Genomic DNA, 6,406 nt, shown 5'->3' on the forward strand with positions numbered 1-6,406 from the left:
AGAGTTCTTATAAAACGTCAATGATTAGTGACACTGCCGGAATAAAAGGGATCAATGATTTTACTCAGTCTATTCGGTTAGAAATATTAGTATGTCTAAGTAAGCATTTCAATTATATCAATGACCAAATGTTAAGTTCATTGTGAGAAACGTAAGGGAAAAAATATGAGAATATGTAATTACGCATTTCAAAAGTTCATTGTGAAAAATATAAGAAAAATACGCATTTGCATATTTCAAAAGTTCACTGTGACAAGTGTAGGAAAAAGTATGAACTCAACCTGGGTGAAATGAAACTTTTTATCAGTTCGTACAAGCCTTGAATTCTTCAAAACATATCATCAACAAAAAGGTTTTGAATCTTTTTAAGGGAATTTTACTCTCATATTCAATTTCAACATTTCTTTTGAAGTATTGAGGGATTAGTATAATTATTTATATCATCATTTATTAATAGTATTGATATTTATTTTATCACCTGTGATTACTATTGTTATTACTTATCACCATTACCTATTGTCAATCTCTTTGTCAGCTTATGATAGCTGTATCAATTTATCTATGTCCTTATTCTATGAATTAATACTATATGATAAATCTTAAAGTCGCGTGTGCCAACGAATTACAAGGATGAATCTTATAAAGATGAATCTTCAGTAGGCCTATGATATTTTGTTAGTATGGGTGTGGTGCGGACAGCTGAGTGATTGTGTGGGATCCTGGATTAAGCAACGGATTGGCAGCGAGAACAGATGGTGCCTGGCGTAATGAAGCTTTGAAATGGCTTGGGGTTAGTGGCTTGATATGCTTTGAATATAGTGAAGGAGGGACGTTGACCGTACATGAAATATTCATCATTATGCGGTGGTTATTTCCCACGATGCCACGTCGGTAAATTATTAATAGTGATTGAATACGATGTTGTTTACGGTGAGAAATGGTGTTGATCATTACTCTCGTGAGAAATCATTAGGTGATGAGAAATGGATGTTGTTTATTACAATGATTTGCGGTCGGCGGAGATACGGAATGGGAGTGAATTTAGAGTAAATTACGACTGAGAGATACAAGGAATCCGTTTTAGTGTGAATAATTTCAGCGGTGAGGCTCGCGGGCTCGGAATCATCGAACTTATATATGGTAAAAAAAAGGGAAAACAATTATAACGAGATAAAACAAATAAAACAGAAATATATACACTAATACATTTATTTTTAAGAATATGTATAGTTTTTTTTTACCATAGTATCAACCTGGTAGGGTGTTTTGACATTCATTAAGGATTATATTTTAAGATGTGCGTATGCAACGGTTGATAAGCGCACGTATACGCATACACACTAAGAAACAACACACTCGCTTATACACATACAAAAAAATCTCGACACCGGTAGTAAACAAATCATGGATACACGGATAAGCAAGTAAAAATATAATACGTAAAAGAGCAGAGAAAGAGAAAAGGACAAGATTCATATAAGGAAAACAAATCTCACAGGCGGACAAGCAAATAAACACCAGTTAAACATACAAGCAAAACGGACACATAAACAAGCAAAAAAAAACGTACATAGCTAAAAAAAAAATAAAGAAAAAAAAGTAATAATAATAATAATAATAATAATAATAATAATAATAATAATAATAATAATAATAACAATAATAATAATAATAATAATAATAATAATGATAATAATAATAATGAGAATCAAAGAAACAGACAAACAGATAAGCAAATAAAATAAATATACTGTGTAAACAAACAAAAGACACATAAATAAACAAACAACATAATTGTTCAACAGAATAAAGGAAACTTTCAGACAAGCAAGCATATGCGCAGGAGAACAAAGAAAACATAGCACCAAAAACAAACAAGTCGCATGAACAAACAAGCAAACAATAAACACAGATGGATAAATGAGCAAATATAGTACGTAGCTAAACAGGCATGCAAACAGCACAGAGGTAAATTTGCAAACAAAACACTTACAGAAGACGAGTAAACTAAACACATACTCAAGTAAAAGAACAAACAAAAACGCACATACAGTCAGCCAAACGCCACTCATTCAAACACACAAACACAAACAGGCAAACAAACCTACATGCTAACAAGACAGAAGAACGGAAAAAAAAACGGAAGTAAGAACTCAAGCTTCTGGGTTCTGTGAGATGATAAGGCAACGTGCTCAGTTCAACGAGGTGGAAATCCTTATTATTTTGAGGCCGCTTATTGGCCTGATAAGCTGTGGAAGCCACACCTTGGGATTATTTCCTCTGAAATGTTATAACGAGATGGATCCAGCCGACGGTGATTGTATCCTGGCTGGAGAACTTCTTGGGGGTTATGTACTATTCTTTATTTGTTGTGGCGAATTTTATTGGTGTTTTTCTGTGTTGTTTGTTGTTTACTGTTTGCTATTTGTATTCACATCAAGAACTACCCTGAAAATAAACAAGTTTTTTTGCAACAAAAACGCAGCCTCCTTCTGGGAAAACCGATTATGCCGCCAACTAGATTCTGAACGCAGCCTCAGATCACGCAATGCTTACATAAACCCGAAGCTCTTGAACGCGGCCTGTACTCACTTATCCAACAGGTCACGTCGCCAGAAGACCAGATCAGGTCGTTCCCTTGGGACCTGCTCGAGGACCGCGTCAGGAGTTCCTTCTGTGGTAAAGCGAATCACTCTCGGGGCGTCCCTGCAAGCCGTTTTGTAAAGTCATCTTCCTGCAGAGCGCTCTCTCGGTACGGTGAGGCTGGGAGGACCTATCGGGCACGGTTAGGTTTATTTCGAAAGAGTGGAAATGATCCAGAAAGGAATTATTGGGGTTCGTCTTGAAGTATGGAACTCGCCGGCAAATTGCGTACGCAAGGAAGCCAAAGGAAGGAGCGAAACCTAATCTCTTGTAATACAATGTTCTCATAATGTATTTCAATTCCCTTTCGCATCGCAGACACTCTATGGCTTCGGTACGTAAGGTATGAGCCGGAGCTGAGTTGATGATGTTGCGATATTCAGGAAACAGTTTTTTTTTTTTCTCTCCTTTATCCTCTAGTTGTTAAAATAGTTACCATTCCATATTTTATTCAGTTAACTTTCAAAGAATCTAAAGTAGATAAAAAATCATTACATATCAACTATACCAAATACAGAATGTTCTGTAGTCATTACCATCAAAAGCATTATCAGAGTTCTATAACACATGCGAATAAGAAGAGGCAAGAGGGTTATTGGGCGCGGTGTTGCCATGGTGACGCTGACGGGAGTTCACCAAGAGAGAGAGAGAGAGAGAGAGAGAGAGAGAGAGAGAGAGAGAGAGAAGGGAGAGAGAGAGAGAGAGAGAGAGAGAGAGAGAGAGAGAGAGAGAGAGAGAGAGAGAGAGAGAGAGAGAGGGGTGATGGGGGAGGCGAGAGGAGGGGAGAAGATGGAGAGAAATATATACGTGTGTGTGGGTGGGTTGTATATATATGTTTATAATTGTATGTATACACACACATGCACACACACACACACACACACACACACACATATATATATATATATATATATATATATATATATATATATATATATATATATATATATACATACATATATGCATATATATACATACATATATGTGTGTGTGTGTGTGTGTGTGTGTGTGTGTGTGTGTGTGTGTGTGTGTGTGTGTGTGTGTGTGTGTGTGTGTGTTGTGCGTGTGTGTGTGTGTGTGTGTGTTTAAAGAGAGGGGGGGGGGTTTGGGGAGTGGGGATTCCCTTCCCCTGAAAGGCTTAAACGCGGATCAAGATGGAGGCAGATTTATTAAAGTCTGCCCGAGGAGTTTCTCAAAAGAAAAATGGGCATTCTTTGTGCAATCTAAAGAATGCTGGAGGAATGCATGCACCATATCGGTAATTATGTATGTGCGTGTGGGTGTTAGTGTGTCTATCTTTCTCTTTCTCCCTTTTTTCTCTTGCTCTGCCTATCTCTCTGCCCCGCCTCTCTCTCTCTCTCATTCTCTGTCTCACTTTCTCTCTCTCTCTCTCTCTCTCTCTCTCTCTCTCTCTCTCTCTCTCTCCTCTCTCTCTCTCTCTCTCTCTCTCTCTCTCTCTCTCTCTAGACCACCTTGATTAGTCTAAAAGGAAATGCCGAATATCAGATTTAACGATTGTGCAATGGCAAATATTGTAGAAGTAGTGTTGTGTACAGTAGTTACGGATATTGAAAAATAAGGCAAAAGATGTAAAATCACAGTCTGGTTGTCCTTAAAACGCACGAACGAGGGGGCTTCAAAAAGTTTGTGGAAAAAGTCCATAACTAAAAATCCTTAGGAAGGATTTTGATTTCAATACGCCTGAACATGTTCAAACATGAACCCTTAAATGCAGGTAATAACGCATCGCCACCAGTTGGAAGTCAGGCACCTTTCAAGCAACATGGAATCCATCAAAATCGAGACCAGGACAAACATTAAATTCATGGTGAAACTCGATTGGGAGAATAGGCAAATCATTGATGCTCTGGAACAAGTTTATGGTGACAATGTCCCAAAGAAATCACAACCTACAAATGGATAAGTCGGTTCAGAAGTGGAAGAAACGAAATTGAAGATGAGCCTGGCAGTGGCAGGCCATCAACGTCAGTTTGTAAGGAAAACATTGATGCTGCTCGCATGATTGAAAAGGATAGATGAATGACCACTGAATCAGTAGGGACACACTTAACATCTCTGTGGGTTCTGCATACACAATTATGGTGGAGAGTTTGAGGCTAAGCAAGCTTTCCGATCGATGGGTCCCGAGGCTGTTGTGCCCAGATCAGCAGCAAACAAGGGTAGATCTTTCAATGGAAATTTTGGACAAGTGGGATGAGAAATCTGAAGTTTTTCTGCAGAGAATTGTGATGGGATGAAACATGGCTTTGCCAGTACGATCCCGAGGACAAAATTCAATCAAACCTCAGGAGTGGAAGGGGACCAGTCAAAGCAAAATCTGAGCGTCCAAGAGGAAAGGTCATTGTATCATTAGTATGATAGGTATATGAAAAATAGGAATATTTAAGTTTATTTGATAATACGGGTGAGATGTTACGTTGTGCATCTCGAGTGTTTTTTGTTTACCCATGAGCCCACGTATGACGTTGCTGTGGCGGTTGACGCCTCGTGTGTGAATCCACTTCGCAGGGAATATTTGTGTTGGCGACCTTTCACAGAAGTGGCAGTTATTGGGCACAAGTCTTTACACTCATGAAGGTATGTTTAAGGATATTGAAGGGTTTCAAATTAATATCAGAAGAGTATGATCCTCCTTAATATTGATAAATACAAGGAACATGAGTTTGTTGTGTTGGCGTCGGCCATGATTTGGAGTGTTTACTTTTCATATGGGTTTCAGCCAGTGTTATGTCCAATGGGCTGTGGATATGGGTTTGTGCCGTAACTGAGATTACGCGATGGCAACTACTGGGAATCATGGATTGTGATAGTGTGGCCATTGAAGTGAGTTCAGTGAAAATGTACAATGTATGATTTATTTTGTGATATTGTTAGGCAGATTATTCAGTTACGTTGCACGAATGTGTAGTAGCAATCCTTATATAGTTTAATATTGTGATATAAGCAGTTCATTTTGTTAATTTGGATTGATTTGTTACATTAATATTCATTGATGTATGTATATTTTCTTTTTGACGCAAGATAGGATATTTATTTAGTTATTCAGAACATTTATGTGTATTTTTGAATGATTTAAATTGCCAATTGTATTACCTGAATATCACATTTCAGGTTGAAACTTTGCTCCAATAAAAGACTGTTGCAGCTGATGGCTTTTCCTTGATCTCACAGTACAGTCATGATTACTGTCTTTTTATTATGAAACTGTTTTCAGAAAACTGCAAAAAAAAAAAATGAAAAAACGCCCTTGAAACTTACATCAACGCACTCTCTTCCAACACGACTATGCACCGCTCACGGCGCTCGGCAGACAAGAATTGTGCTACGTGAATTTCGCTTGGAAATCGCCCGACATCCCCCTTACAACCCTGATTTAACCCCATCCGACTTCCTAACTTAAGAAAATCATTGAAAGATACCAATTTTCCATCGATTAAAAATGTAAAAAAAAAGCTGCTTTGACATGGTCAGATGACCCTGACTTTTACTCAGACGGACTCAAAGGCTGGTATCAACGTTTGCAGAAGTGTATTGACCTTAATGGAGCATACTTTGAAAAATAAACATCAGAACTGAAACCGTTTTTTCATACGGTCCCTTTCCCACGAACTTCTTGAAGCCCCCTCAGACACACACACATACGACGTCAAGCGAAGACGCTATTTTTATTATATTTATTGTTGTTATGAATATTATTATTATCATTATTATCATTATCATTATCATTATTTTATCATCATTA

At 37.7% G+C, this 6,406-nt stretch overlaps 1 long non-coding RNA gene across 1 annotated transcript; it reads left to right on the top strand.

Moving 5' to 3' along the window:
* The first annotated feature begins 5,092 nt into the window (after positions 1-5,092).
* LOC119595340 lies at positions 5,093-5,810 on the top strand. The gene is made up of 3 exons (XR_005230696.1): positions 5,093-5,241; positions 5,384-5,487; positions 5,776-5,810. It is a non-coding gene; the product is annotated as an uncharacterized LOC119595340 (long non-coding RNA).
* Positions 5,811-6,406: the final 596 nt, after the last annotated feature.

Source organism: Penaeus monodon, chromosome 35 (genome assembly GCF_015228065.2).
Source record: "Penaeus monodon isolate SGIC_2016 chromosome 35, NSTDA_Pmon_1, whole genome shotgun sequence".
NCBI classification, from domain to species: domain Eukaryota; kingdom Metazoa; phylum Arthropoda; class Malacostraca; order Decapoda; family Penaeidae; genus Penaeus; species Penaeus monodon.